The 14,814-nt window shown below is 53.4% G+C and overlaps 1 long non-coding RNA gene across 12 annotated transcripts in view; it reads right to left on the bottom strand.

Moving 5' to 3' along the window:
* Positions 1 to 14,814, bottom strand: part of LOC110347314 (uncharacterized) — a 376,012-nt gene that overhangs the window by 106,417 nt on the left and 254,781 nt on the right. For 11 of the 12 annotated variants that reach the window (XR_015441094.1, XR_015441090.1, XR_015441098.1 and 8 more), the window contains one exon: positions 1 to 14,814. This exon is cut by the window's left edge. This is a non-coding gene — a long non-coding RNA (uncharacterized LOC110347314). The other variant, XR_015441110.1, reaches the window with a different exon arrangement.

Raw genomic sequence — 14,814 nt, 5'->3', positions numbered from 1 at the left:
GGGACCTCCAGGCATGCAGAGGGGCACCTTTTGGCCTAGGATCATACCTGCCCTCTAGCAGCTGGGTGACCAAGCCACGGAGGGTCTGGCATGGAGGACCCATGGCAGTCTGTGCAGCCTTCATAGAAAACTGTTTCTCCATAAGTAAAGGGCTTGATAGCCTGAGCCTGAGACTCTGCCTGGGAGTCAAGAGACCTGGGTTCAAATCCTACTTCTTTTTAGCTCCTAGGCTCAGCCCGTTTCCTCAGGGAAGCCTAGAGGCCTCTGACCCACCATGCCATGCTAGAGAGCATGGAGCATGCTCTGTGGATGGTAGGAAGCTGGACAATTGGCAGGGTTGCCATGACTCTCTCTGCAGCCCTGGGCCACCATCCACCTGCTCATGGAAATCAACCTCGCAATCTCCACCCACCATCCACCCATCAGACCTTCCTCTTCCAGACCTGGGCCTCCACACAAGGGCCTGTCATTTGCCTGCAGCTGCCATCCTTGTGGGTCAGGAGGGTACTGGTCTAGGAGCCCAGTGACTCATGCCCAGCATCTGGGAGGAGCTCCTGAGTTGGACTCAGAGCCCAATTGTTGGACAGGTTCCTGGCCAAAGAGAGGCAAGGCTGTGACCATCTCTGGTCACACAGGGAGGATGGCTGACTGGAGGAGGCGGCCTCTGAAAGGGCTCCCAAAGGATGAGCCTGAAGAGCAGGATTGGCACTGAGGGACAAAGTGCACAGCACTAACATGTTGGGGCCCTGAGGCCGCTGGCTGGGATGCTGACCTTTGCCTGCTCCAAACACCAGCAAAGCAGTCTCAGCCATGGCTGTGGGTTCTGCCTCTTTCCAACTCGCCTGAAAGCTCAGCCATCACCAAGCCACCAAAGCTCACCTTTGGTCTCCACCTCTGAAGCTCTACCGGCAGCTGGGTGGACAGACAGAGGCCAGTGGGCCAAGGGTGTAGCATAGGGATGCACAGCCCCTCTGATGCTTGAGGGCTGAGCACGATGCCAGGATCACCCTGGCATGGTTATTACATGCGGATTTGTCTTCTTTGGTGTGGGCTGCTGCCATTGGCCAGCAAATTGTTCACCTTCCACCCTAGTCACACTGGTGAAGGGCCTGGGATCTTATTTCCAGCTAAGTCTGAACCTCATTTTAAGAAAACCCATGAAACCAAGGCTTCAAAGCAGTGGTGCGCCAGTGAGATCCACCAGATACCACGTTGCCTATTGTGCCCACTCAAGGTCCTATGGGACAGGAGCTGCCCTTAGCCCATTTTACAGATAGAAAAACTGAGGTCTCGGGCTTAGTCACAAGCCTGCCTCAGGTCTCTGTGAGCAGCAGATGGCAGCACAGGCCTCCGAGCCCTGGTCTAATGGTGAACTACAGAAACAAAACCTCACCATCATAAAGCTGCTGTGCCCCTGTGATGAGCACACTGGGGTGCTGGGCAAGACCTGGGGCTTCAAGGGATGCTCCTGCCCCCATATCCTGCTGCTTCCCTGTCCCATTCCCATTGGGCACTATGAGGATCATGGCATTTGGAAGGCCCTGAAATCCATGCTCCTTGGCTGGTGTGGATTACTGGACAGCTCTCAGTGCAGCATATCTGTGGGTCACCAGGTGATGAGTGCCCATCCAGGAAGTTGCCACCCACCATCAGGCTCTGACGTGGCAGGGTGGGATGGGTACCATGCTCACCAGCAGTGGGGATGTCACCTGTGTTGGAGGTAAAATGAGTTGGGAGAGTCTCATATCTGGAAAGGACCTGCCATGTGATACTGTGACATGACCCTTTCTCTGCTGGAGATGCCACATCTCTGAGAAGGAGACATAAAAGGACCAGGTCACCTGCTGGCCAACAGCTGGGCTGCTCTAATTCCAGCAGAATAAGGAGAGCCCTCAGGGCAGGAAAGACTGCACACTATGACCTTTGCTGGTGGCTCCAATCAGCTACCTCCACACCACCCCTCTTCAGTGAGAGCCATCATTAATCACCCATCATTCCAGCTGTCACTTACCTGACAGGTGCATCCTGAAGTGCTTTCCCCTGGGCTCTGTGTTCCACATGCAGAGAGGCACAGATGTGGCAGAGAAATCGGGCGGATGGGGTGGACAATTAATCCCACTCATTGGGTAAGAAAAGCACATCAGGCCTCAAAGGACAGTCTTGATTTCCAGAGGGTGGCAAGCACAGTTCCCTGATCCTCCCACTTCCACAGTTCCCTGGCCACCAGGGTCCAGGCAGAGTGGGTAGCCCTAGGCCTCAGGGTCCCTTGTCAGTTGCATCACCCCTAGCTGGCAGCAGCCTCTGACCAGCACTGGATCCAGAGACTGGACCTGAGCCTGGAAGGACCTGAAGGGTGGGTCTATACCAAAAGAACCCAAAGCCAGATGGCTGCTGGCTACTGGCACAGTGTGCCCAACAGTGACAGTGAAGCCAGGACTTGGGAGCAAGTGGCTCAGAGAGTGTGGGGGAAGTCAGGGCTGAGGAGTGAGGAGTGAGGAGCGCCCACCCTCCCTGCCTACCAAGCACACAGCCTGCCATGGGGCTCCATGCTCAGATCTCCTGAACCCTAGGAGCTGGCCTCAGATCAGCCCCAGCCCCTAACATCTGATCTGTCTCTTCATCCACACATGAGGACGAGCCTGAGGCACTGTCCGGCTCAGGGTTTCACGGTAATCAAATCAAATAACTCAGAGAGACAGACACACACAAGGGCAGGCGAGGATGGAGAGAAGGGGCCAGCCCTGGGGAAAGGCGGGTGTGGGCATTGGCCTGGTCTACTGCCCCTGTCAGCAGACACCCAGGGGATGCACACTCCCCAGCAACCACTCTCTGCTTCTTCCCAGTTTGGGCCAAGGCATGTGGCTGCCTGAACTGGAGCCTAATTTGCTTTCCTTTGTGGCTGGGAGCATCTATGTGGCCCAGTGCTTGTCCTCGGGATGGGGTGAGGTGAGGTGGTACCACCTGTGTCTTGCCTTGGAAGCCAACCACTGTCCCTCTCTGCCTCTTCCTCCACACCGCTGGATGGCAACTTGGGCTAGTTCCAGGATCTCTGCTCAAATTCTACCCTTTCCCTTGCTGGGTATTCATATGTGTGTTCTCCATCATGTCCACAAGAGCCCTAGCCTAACAATGCACCTGCTGACCACACTTTCTCCCTGAGTGTCAGGGATTCAGCTCCACTCACGGCAGTTCACCACCCAGAAGAACTCATCACTTCAGAATCACCAGCACTGCCCACTAGGCTTTCTAGTCTTCACTATTTCCACCACCAGAAGCCTCATTCCTGTCCATGAGGTGGGTGGGAGGAGCCTAGAGACCTAGTGCCCTTGGCAGGGTGCAGACCTTCCCCATTCTTCCCTCAAGGCCTCGGTTCACTCATTTTTAAGGTCATCCTCCTAGACCTTATGCTTTCTATTTCTACAAGAATCTATTACTCTAAGGAAACCAGGCCCGGCTTTTTCTTCCTGCTATGTGATCCTAAACTCACAAAACCAGCTCGCTATGATTAAGTTCTGTTTGTTTCCTTTCAGCCCAAGCAGGCTCGCGGGCCAAACTCCCTGGGCTCTGTGACCTCAGGCAGGCCCCGCGGCGTCTCTGTGCTTCAGAAAGAAACTGAGAGTAGTACTAGTGCCTAGGTAGTTAATCACTTAGGATCATCAAGAGCACGAAGGGAAGGACCCACAGCTCCCAAAGACGGCCCAGCACACTCCTGCCCATCCTCCCAGCAGCATTGGGAGTGAACGGAAGTCATAGGCTGCTCGTTCATGTGATGACCTCCCCAAAGGGCCTACCCTGTGCCAGGTTTTGCAGAGATATGAGATGAATCAGACATTGATCTTGCAGAAAGATGAATACCCAGGAAATTGGAGAACAAAATAAATACGAAGAAGACCAAGACTGAAATATGCAATGGGAAACATGATGCTGTGGGCACTCAGGAGAGATCAATGCTGGCTCGATTGCAAGAGGGGGCAGCTAGGAGGCTTACTGAACATCAGTTTGGGCCAAAAAAGATGGAGAGTGTTTAGATCATTGAGGCTAGCTTTACAACTCTACCACAGCCACGGGGGTACTAGTGGTCTCTTGATGAGGGCAACAGTTGCATGCTCTGACCTTGAAAAGGTCATAACTGCTCCTTCAAGGACTTGGCTACACTAGGGAGGGGTGGGGACTCTAATAATCAGAGGTGAGGACTGGGGGACCTGCTAGAAGAAAGGAATAGCTTAGAATATAGCTTAGATCTGACTATGGAAGACACTTGCCAGTCCCCTTTCTGGGTTACTTCCGGCTGCTCCCTCCTCCCTACACTGGGCAGCATCTATATAACCTCTCCCCACCCAACCTGAACTGTAGATGGCAGGCTGGTCAGAGATTTCTGGCTCTGGGGTGCCCTGCCAGTAGGGCCCAGAGATGCCTTGAAAACATAACCCAGGTGTCCCTAGACCACCATCCCAATTCACAGCTAGCTGTGTCCTCTCCTCTCAGGGATCTTCCTGACCCCTGGATGTCCCTTCCCTGAACTCAAGGCATGCACAGGAATGTCCCAGGCAACCAGGTGTAGGCCTGCAACTCCTCCACTTGCGACTTGAACTTGCATTTCCCTTGTAGTCCCTGTTTCCAGGGTCAATCAAACTGAACCAGCCAGCTTCTGAACCCACCACATGGCATTGTTGGGAGTAGAGATTTCTGCCATGGGCAATCCTGACCTTCCCCATCAGACAGCAGGGACCATGGGTCTGTGGGTTCTGTGGGACTGTGAGTCCATCCCCAGGAAAGCACGGATTTCCCAGGAAGGCTGGGTGCTCCCAGAAGAAAGAATCTCACCTTCCTCATCCATTACAGACCTGAGCAGATACAAGAGTATCTCACCCATCAGACCAGCACATCTGAGGATGTGTCATATCCTTTTGTCCAGCAGGTCAGGAGCTGTGTTCCCCACCAGACAGATGATGTCCCCAGTCAGGAACTGTGTCTCCCATCACAGAGATGTGCCACAGGTCAGGGGCCATATCTTCTTAGTCTAGCCAATGTTACCTCCTAAAAGACCACCCAGGCCCTTCTCTCCCTCAGAGCCAGGCTCCTCCTGAAGGTGTGACAGTGTGTGCCATGGACTGGCAGACAGGTTGGGACAGTCCCTACTAACTGCTGGCCTGAATATGTCTGCTCTCAGGGAATGATATAAAGAGATGAGTGACCCAGGCAGCCCAGCTCACTAGAGGAGTCAGTGATGTTTCTTTCTAAAGAAGTATGCAGTGCTCTCAGGATGAATGGAAATGGTGCCATTTGTTTTTGTCTCAGAGCAAAGGCAAATAAGTCAATTCCTCACTAGTGGCACCCTGAAAAATGTAACCAAGTGGCTGGGTGCTATGCTTGCTACCAACAGAATATTCCCACATTCCCACACTCCTGGCTTCTGAAGTAGGGCCAGACAGAGCAGCCTCTCCCATCCAGGCCCCTTCCCCCTTGGTCCTGTCTGCTGAGTGCTCTTAAGAAGCCCAGGGATAAGCAGAGCTACCTTCAACCACCCCAGCACCCAAGCTGACAAAGCCACTCTGCCCCAGCCCTCCTTTGGGCAAAGTGAGTCTCTGAGCAATGGTTTTGAAAGAATTAGAAAGAACAAGATGCCCAAGATCTCCCTGGTCCATCTGAACACCCCAATGCTGTGGAGAACCTCCCACAATGTCCCCCATATGTGTGACCTTGACTCTATACACCTGTCACATCCTCTGATATGGCTCTAGTCCAAATACCCAGGAGATATACACAGGTCATCAGCAGGGTCACACTGGACCCCAGCACATCTCTGTGCTGTGAAAGGAAGCATCCACCTACCCTACCGCTGGGCTCTCTCACACTGTATTCAGAGTCCCACTGGTCCTGGGCCAGAGCCTCCTGGCCTCCGTAGCCATGGGCTGTGTTCTTCTCACCTCCTTGGTTTTCCTCCAACACTATGAAGATGTTAGAGTATTGATCGCTGAATACAAGGCTTCTGGCTCCATTTATCACTGCCCACAGCTGGCGAGCATGCAATTATCAGTGTCACTGATTGTCTTCAGGTCAGAGCACAGCCCAGTTGCCCAGACTCTCTAGGATCAGTTAGGACCCAGGGTAAGAGAGTCACTGTTTAGAGATAGTCACCTTGTGCCAACCCGAAACTCACAGACATGATGCCACAATCCCCACTGTGGCCCCGAGGGTCAGTGGAGCATCCATAACTGGGAGAGGCTGAGTGCTCCGGATGATCAAGAACCTGTTGGTGCAGCTGGGACCAAGATGGTAGCAGACCTTTTGCTGCCTGGGCTCCCCCTCCTCAACTGTCCATACTGCATTCTATGTTTCCTCCAGTGACCAGCCATGGGTGGTTTGTTTGCTGGGGCCACCTTTTGTCATCTGTCTATCTATGCAAACCTCTGTAAGGCAGTGACACCTGGCTCTATCACCCTGGTCACCCGTGCCCCATGCAGTACCTGCAGTGTGCAGAGGCTCCACAGCTGCAAATGAAATGGTAGGGTCCATCTTCACCTCAGGGGAGCAGGCAGAGAGAGCTCCCAGGTGTGGATGCAGCCTCAGCCTGCCCAGCCTCTGCAAGCCCACAGCTGGAGCCAGCCTTCACAGCGCAGCCAGAGTGTGGCCAAGGGCCAGGCTGCCTGCTGGCTGTCACCTTGGGATGGTTACTTAAGGCCCACCTGTGGCTCAGTTTCCTCACCTGAAAATTGGACCTACTGGCATCTTCTGTAGTTGTGGCAGGAGCAACAGAACCACCTCACAGCTGCACTGGCCTTCTGTGCAGAGTGATCTGAGCTCCTCACACCCTGCATATGGCAGCTTACTGCCATATGCAGTGCCATATGTGGAAGCAGGGAGATTCCTAGTTTTTGCTCTGGGGCCACAGCCTGGACCCTGCTTGGCCTTGGCCCTCCCCCCTGTGCTATATGTGGAAGATGCAAAGCCAACTCTTGGGCCAGGTCTTCCTCCTCATGCCAGGGTCCCCAGGCAGACAGCCATGGGGAGATGAAGATAGACCCACACAAGCTTGGCCTGGTGGGACATCATGGCTCAGCTCTTAGATCAAGACTATAGCTTTCACGGGGCCTGAGCACATCCCACCCTGGAGCTCTGAAATACCAGGACTTTGGCATCTGCTCGTAGCTGGGGAAAAGAGGCATGGGTACAGCTGCTTTCTACAAACCTGGCCACATACTCTCCTCCTTCTCAGCCCCTCAGAGCCCAGCACCTGGCCCATCAATGTGACAACAAAGGGACTAACAGCGTGGTGGCACTGTGCTCAGAGGAGAGCAGCGGGTTTGGGATGCAGGGCCATCTCTGCCTCACTGTGTCTTACTGGCTATCCCTGGATGTTACTGGGGAGGAAGAAAAGAAGCTGAGGTGTCCAAGCTGTGCAGACCCTGTGCCCTGTGTCAGAGTGCTCCTCAGCAGTGTGTACTTTTCTCAAGCAATCCCCCAAAGGACAATTTCCAGGAGCCCGATGGAGTCCGAGTGGATGGGAGTGCTGTCTGTCTTTCAAGGCCTCACAGAGCAACCTCTCACTCTGCTGCTTCCTGCTTCCCACCCGCACTCTCTGCTGCCCACCAGCTTCCCTGCTGCTTGGCCCAGTAGGATTGGGTGAGAGCCTGGTGGGATGCCCTGTTTAGCAACCCTGAGGACTCTCCTAAGAGTCACATTCTCTGAAGCCCTGGCCAGACATGCAGAGGAAGGTAAGGAGGAGAGCAATACATCTAACTGAGTGGAAATAACATAAAGCATGACTGTGGACAGGGATGTACCCTGCTGACCCAGTGTACCTGTACATGGCTTGCTGGCCCTTCAACTGGAAACACAGTTATCCTTTTGCAGGTCCCACAGGCAGCGACAGACTCCCCCAGCCTCCAGACCTGGCATCTCCCATGTATATCCCTGACCTCCACCACTGCTTCCCCTCTCTACCTGCCAATAGGCTCAGCCATGGTGTCTGTCAGCAACGTGCAGGTGCCTACGGCCCCTGACCAGGTCCCGCCCACAGGCCTATCTCACACATGGCCACTGCTGAAGGAAAGGTCTCAAATCTGACCAGATGCAGCTCCTCACTCTGCCACCTTCACCCTATCCCTGGGGTTTGTGCCCTTCTCAAAACCTTTTCTCACTTGCACAAGGACATCCTGAGGGCTGGAGAGCTAGGCCAGGGTGCAGGGGTTGTGGGACAGTGTCCCCCAAATCTTAACCGCTCTGCCTCTGGACTCCCATCTGCTGAGCCCCCACTGGATGTCCTAGGGATGCACGTAGGTTGGATGTGCAGTGTGGAGCTGTGAGTCCTACTCTGAATAATCACACCTAGTGTGTGAGAACCAGGACCAACAGGGAAGGGGCCATATGGTGTTTATTATGATTGCTCTATCATAGTCTGACCCCTAGGGATGTCTGGGGCAAATATGTGACTTGTCCCTGCTTTACAAACAAGGAAACTTAGGTGACAGGCTAGTCAGGAGGCCACACAGACACTTTGGCAGCCACATTCCTGACAATTCCAAAGGCTGCAGTCACCCATCTTTCTAGCCTTTGAGGCAGTGCCCCCAGGATGGCCTTCGGGGAAAATGATGAGAAGGAGAAGGGAAGAAGTGGGAGACCTAGCAGGGAGATTCCTAGCTTTTGCTCCGGGGCCACAGCCTGGACCCTGCTTGGCCTTGGCCCTCCCTGCTGCCTGGCAATTGGTCTGTGCCCTAAGACACATGGTACAAACTCAAAAGGCTTTGAGGAGAGAGAAGAAGGCAGCGGGAGGAGGAAGAAGTGAAAACGCATGAAGGTCAAGGCAGGGGGAGGATGCAGCTTACAGAAGGACCTTGGCCCATGGCCAGCCAGGCTCTGCAATGGTTCCAAGGCCACAAGGATGACAGGTGTCAAGGAAGCACCCCATCTGGTGTCTCCACGTGGAGGATCAGAGTAGGGCAGAGTGGGAAGGGAGCAAGGGGCTGCCGCCGAGGCCCGTGCTACTCTGGCTCTGAGCCAGGCAGCCACCTGCCTGGGAACAGGTCCCACTGGGTACAGTGTCACCCCAGAGCAGATTTTCAGCCTCCCAGATCAGAGAGACCCTGAGGGCTGGGAAGCGGTGAGGTTGGGTGAGCTGCAGATGGAGCCTCCTGGAGCTCTAGGCTCCAGAAACCAGAATCCCCTGAGAGGGTCTTGGGGCCACGAGCCTGTCCCCTCTGGCCTCTGTACAAACACATTGAGTCTCCAGCTGGACAGCCCTCAGGCAGCAGACCATCCTCCTTCCCCCTGCCATGGGTAATTTCAACCAGGCACCAGTATCCTAGAGATAAAGTGCTGGGCTGGATATCCCACAGTGGGGCAGGAGACATTCAGGACTCTAGGAGCACCTAACCAGCCTGGTCCTTGCTCTTCTATTAATTCATCAGTGTGTCAGCAGTGAGGGAAGTGGAGAACATCCGTAAAAAGCCTTAGCAGGGCATTCCACCTGAGTGCTTGGCTGTGATCCCTCCAGCTCTCTAGCCTCAAGGAGAAGGCACCGGACTCCCCCAGGAGGCCTGGCCTCATCCCAAGGACAGGGTCAAGTGTCTCGTCTTTGTGTATGAAGGACAACAGATTCGATTAGGCAGAGTCCTGCAACCCACTTAGAATTGATTTGGATATAAATAGATAGCATAAAACCCATCCTGGGGACTCTGCAGGCCAGCCTTCCCAAAGGGTCATGCTGAAAGACGTGTGAAATTGTGGTCACTTTAAATCTGATTAGTGCTCTGACTCCTGACACAGAATTGCCACAGCTGAGGAGGCTCAGGACAAAGAGGAACACAGCTGGACTCTGTTCACACTCTCTGTCTGTCTGTCCTACCCAATCATCCATCCATTCATCTGTACCTACCTACGTATCTATCCATCTACCCATCTAGCCATCTATCTATCTGTCTGTCTGTCTCTATCTCTTTGCCTCTGTGCCTCAATCTATGTATCTACTTCTTTATCTGTGTGCACCTCTCTATTTCTTTATGTTTCTCTTTGTCAATATGTCTATCTCTCTATGTATCTGTCTGTCATCTATTTCCTCTATGTATCCTGTACACTACTTTTTTCCTCACTGATAAACTTCTGGGGAAGAAGAGTTAATTATTCACTAGCTGCCAATATCTTTGGTTCCTTCAGACCCATTGATTTTGTTTCCGGTTCTCCCTTGGATCCGGTGCATGGATTTAAGTTTGATGGCATTAAGTCTTTTGAATAATTAATATGGTAATTTAACCTGAGCCGAATGAGCAAATGTTACCTTCTACTTAGGGAATGGAAAAAAAATTCCCTGAGGCAGTTTTCCCAAATCTGCTAATGCCGCCCAGCACTGAGATCTGGTGTCTGCCTCAAGCAGGGAGCAACACCTGCTCTGCTGCTCCTCTTCCCAACTGGAGGAAATCGAAACGTCCTCATTCCCCAGGACCCTCAAGACTCCCAGGTGGCTCAGCACCTCATTTTTAGGCATTACGGTCAAATGTCTGGCTTCACTGTGGATGACTAGGATGCCTTGTTGACAGCTTCCTTCTCCAGAGCTCATCCCCACCTGCCACCATCTGCTTCTCCCAAAAAAGTGGCTTGGGACCAGAAAAGAGGCAATAAAGTTTGCAGTCACAATAGGGGCCATGGCGAGCACATGGATATGGTGTTCTCACACACTCATCTGCACACTTGTAGGTTCCTCCAGGCCATGTGTTCACCTCCAAAGTCAGAGTGGACAGGACCATTGGGTTTTGGGAATCACGAGACTCATGACAGAATTAACCAAAGTGTGCCAGGAAAGACCAAACCAGGAGAAACCCTTCCAAAACAAGTGGAGAGCCCCACGGCGTATCCAACAAAGGCAGCCACACAGCCCACATGTACTGTGGCTGAGGTCACAGCTGTCCTACAACTACAAGGTGCAAGTACCTTTTCCCATCAAGACCCTGGCTCTGGCTAGGGATGGAGACATACACGCTTCCTCTCAGAAGGCCAGGGCATGAGCCCTGTGGGGGAAAATGCCACCCTCTGTGCGAACCCAGGCCAGTTTCCACATTAGCATCACTACCTTCCAGGCTTTGGCCTCAGCCTGGGGTCCATGTCAGCCCTAGGAGATATTCGGTGATGTCTGGGGACCATTTGTACTGTCACAGTTGGAGGGAGTGCCACTGGGAGCCAGAGGGTGGAGACCTGGAAGCAGCTGAACATCCCAGTTTGTGCCCAATGCAAAGAGAGAGGGGGCTGAGTGTTAGAGAGCAGCAGGAGATGGGGTTATGGAAGGAAGAGGTAGGATGATGCCAAGAAGGGTCCCGGCCAAGGGATGTGACAGCCTCTAGAAGCTGAAAAGGGCCAGGAAAAGGATTGTTCCCAAAGCTTTCAGAGAAGTGCAGCCCACAGAGCCCTGGAGCCCTGCTGACCCACGGCCTCCCCTCCACCCTCTACCTCCCTCCATGAGGACACAGACCTTCTCTGTCCTCACCAGTGTGGCCCCTCAGAAGCATCTTAGCTTGGTACGAGCATCTGACTCACAAGTGCCCAGACCCCCACGTCTGGGAGAGGCAATTCCCCCTGTGTCCTCCTGCACCAGCCTCCACACTCACACTGCCAGTCACCAGCATGGCCCCGTCTACCACCTGAGTTCCCCAGGCAGGCCCTGCATCAGATTTCATAGGATCCTGACAGGCTTCATGGGCATCTGGTTCTGGGCGGTGGCTGAAGACCCCTCAGCAAAGTGTCATCAAGGACACAGGCACCTCCTGGCCACAGTCATGCACCTGCATTGCCAGCCCAAGGCCTTATCAGAGGCCCATCTGACCTAGTACTGTCGCCCACCTGACCCAAGGCCTTTCACCCAGTGCTTCTGTGTCACTCTGCCCAGCCTGTGCAGAAAGCGATTGCAGCTGGCCAGGTCGGCGGCTGGGTGGCCCATTTGTCCATGCTGCTTACCATCCTTCCTTGTTCTGGTGCCAAGCCAGGGACAAGGAGACAGTGTGGGGCTCTCTGGTCCATCCCGCTCTGTAGCCCTTACCATCCAGGCCCATTCACTATCTCAACTGCTTTCCTCCACTTCTGCAGCTCAATGCTCACTCAGCATGTACTGGCTGGGACCTGCCACGTCCCAGGCACATGTCATGTGTCACTGAACAGCACAGACTGTGGCCCGCTGCGGGGAGTCTACTGTCCAAGTTCTAGACCTCACTCTAAGTCCAAGTTCTACATCTTAGATCTATGTTCTGGCTCTGGGTCCTGAGTTCGAGCCTTACAGCTCTCCTCTCTCTCAGGGCAATGGGGACACCCTCCTCACAGAGCCCTCTCCTCCACCCTCCATAAGCCTTAATAGCCCAGGGACATTCCCCTCTAAAATAAAAATAGGGCCACGTCCCATGCAATTTATGACTGCTATTTACAGTTCTTCAAGTCTGTTATCCTCCCTTGATGGTTCTCAGTTGGAAAACAGAAAGCCCCTGAGTGAGGAACATCTGGGTAAGTCTTGGACCTGCCACTGTTTAGAGCTCATGATGGTGCTGGGGCTGCCAACTTAGGCCTATGGATTGACCTGAACAGTGGCAAGCAAGCCCCACCCCCAGCACTTGTCCCAGCCTTCCCTAACTACATGGCCCTAAACCCGAATCTCCCCACCACTGCTTCCTGTCATAGGAGCCACCCTCAGCCCACCCCTCCAGCTCCCACTGGCCCAGCACCTCCCCAGAGAAGCTTCCTGCCCCAACCCCTCCTCTTCCTCCTCCTTTTCTCCCTCCTCTTCCCCTTCCTTCCTCCTTCTCCCTCCCTCCTCACTCTTCATGTATATTTCATGTTCTGCCTTTGGCATATTATGAAAAGGTCGTCTGCTCCCATTTCTGTGACCCCACTAGACCGCCAGTGCCCTAGTAGCACGTTTCTTTCCCTGTGCCTGGTATTAAATCTGACCCAGAGTACATTTTTTGAATGTACCATTAAATGATGGTGGACAAATTCTGTAATACCTAGAAGGAGAGGGTGGGGGCAAGACGCCCTCTGCCAGCCTCCTAGAGACCACCCCTCAGGAAGGAAGACAGGGCAGCCTCCCAACAACAGCATCTGTCCTTGGGGACTCACCAGATCTGCTGAGATCGTGGCTCACTCCCAGCTTGCCCTTTGAGCCTGGGTCAGGTGTTGATTGTATGCCAGCCTGTGAGCTCTTCACTTGCATGCTCTCATCCAGTCGGTGGGGGGACCCAGGAGGCCAGGCTTTGAGATCATATGTCAGCCTCTGAGGCTACATATCAAAGAACCACAGACAGGTGACTTGAACAGTAGATACAGTGGTTTCCTGGGGTGTCTCAGCGCCGGCCCCTCTGCGGTCACTGAGGGGTGTCCATTCCCTCTTACCTCACCCTTGCAGCTGCCAGTAGCCCTGGCACTCATTAGCTACAGGCACCTGGCCCCAGGGCAGGGCAGGGAATTAGGCTTGGACTACCCTACCTTGTCTGGTCCCCACCCAGCTTCTACAAGGCTGGCACCTAGACAGTTGTCCACATCCCACTGGCCAATCCCATCCTTGCCAACACTGTGATGACTAAAGCTCTGCCTGTGGCTTCGGGTCTCTTCCTTGCAGGCCTTGTGTGACCCCTCCTGCACATTCATCCTTCTCACAAACACCCAGAGTTTGGGGGAGAGGGCTGGGTGTGGTCTGGCCACAGAGAAGGAGACCAGCTCATAGAGCCCTTGGAGGGGGAGGCAAGTTTGGGGGGCAATTGGAGGTGAGCTGGAGAGAGGTCTGGGGCCCTAGGGCTCTCAGTTTAATTGGAAGAGGACAAACAGTCCTCGCGAGGTGGACCTGATGACTGACCCATGGCCTGAACCTCAGGCCGAACTCAGCACCCATTTCTAGAGAAGGGCCAGAGCTGTTTTAGGATCTGCCCATGTAAAAGCTGGTAAGACAAGTATCCGAACCTGCTCCCAGGTCTCATTCCTGTCATTAATTAATTTCCTGCTCTAATATGATGAACGTTTGTGGGTTTTAAAATTGTTATTGATTATTCTTCATTCTGCATAAAAGTGATTAAAAATATACTTGGAGAAAATGACCCCATCCATGTTAATCACTTAAATTTCTACACATTTTCTACCCTATGTCACTTAGATATTCAGTCCTTGCTGTGGCATCACTGGGTAGACAAGACTAGAACCGTCACCAAGATCCTATTTTCACAGGTGAGAAAACTGATCATACCATCCTAGGCAAAGAGCAGGATGGGTCAGAGTCTGAGCCGGAGGCCAAGTCCAACCCAGTACTCAGTGTTCTTTCTAATAGCACCATGGATTTCCCAACCAAGGTCAATTCCATGGTCAGCCCAACTGATCAAAACTCCACGTCCAGCACCCACCACCCATGCGTTAATCTTCCTGATTACTTCCTCAATGGCGCTCGTTAACCACATGCCCTGCAAAGCTTTGGGATGTCCAAGAATTCCATCTCTTCTACCCTAGAGCTTTGGCCAAGCACACCCTGTGTATGTGGCCAGCCATGACAGGGTGACAGCCATGACTCCAGCTCATGAAATAGAATCCTGTACCACTGAAATATGTGCATTCCCTGAAATAAATTGTGTGTCTGCATGTGAAATATAGTGGCTGAGCCCCATTGCTCCTGCCCAGTCTCATCTCTATCACTCACCCGAGGCGAGAGTGTCCTAATTCTGACCTCAAACCATGGACGCTCCAGATGGGTCGGCTTGGAGTACATGCACAGAAGAGGAGGGTCACTCATCTTGAAGAGCACCAGGGTTTGCTGGAGGACTTGCCTTCCTCTGAAACAGGGCTCACCAGGCTGGAGCTGGG

This window comes from Heterocephalus glaber, unplaced genomic scaffold, assembly GCF_053883595.1.
Source record: "Heterocephalus glaber isolate CG9 unplaced genomic scaffold, H.glaber_assembly_v1.0 deba00000281, whole genome shotgun sequence".
NCBI classification, from domain to species: domain Eukaryota; kingdom Metazoa; phylum Chordata; class Mammalia; order Rodentia; family Bathyergidae; genus Heterocephalus; species Heterocephalus glaber.
This window is presented reverse-complemented; position numbering and strand designations above follow the sequence as displayed.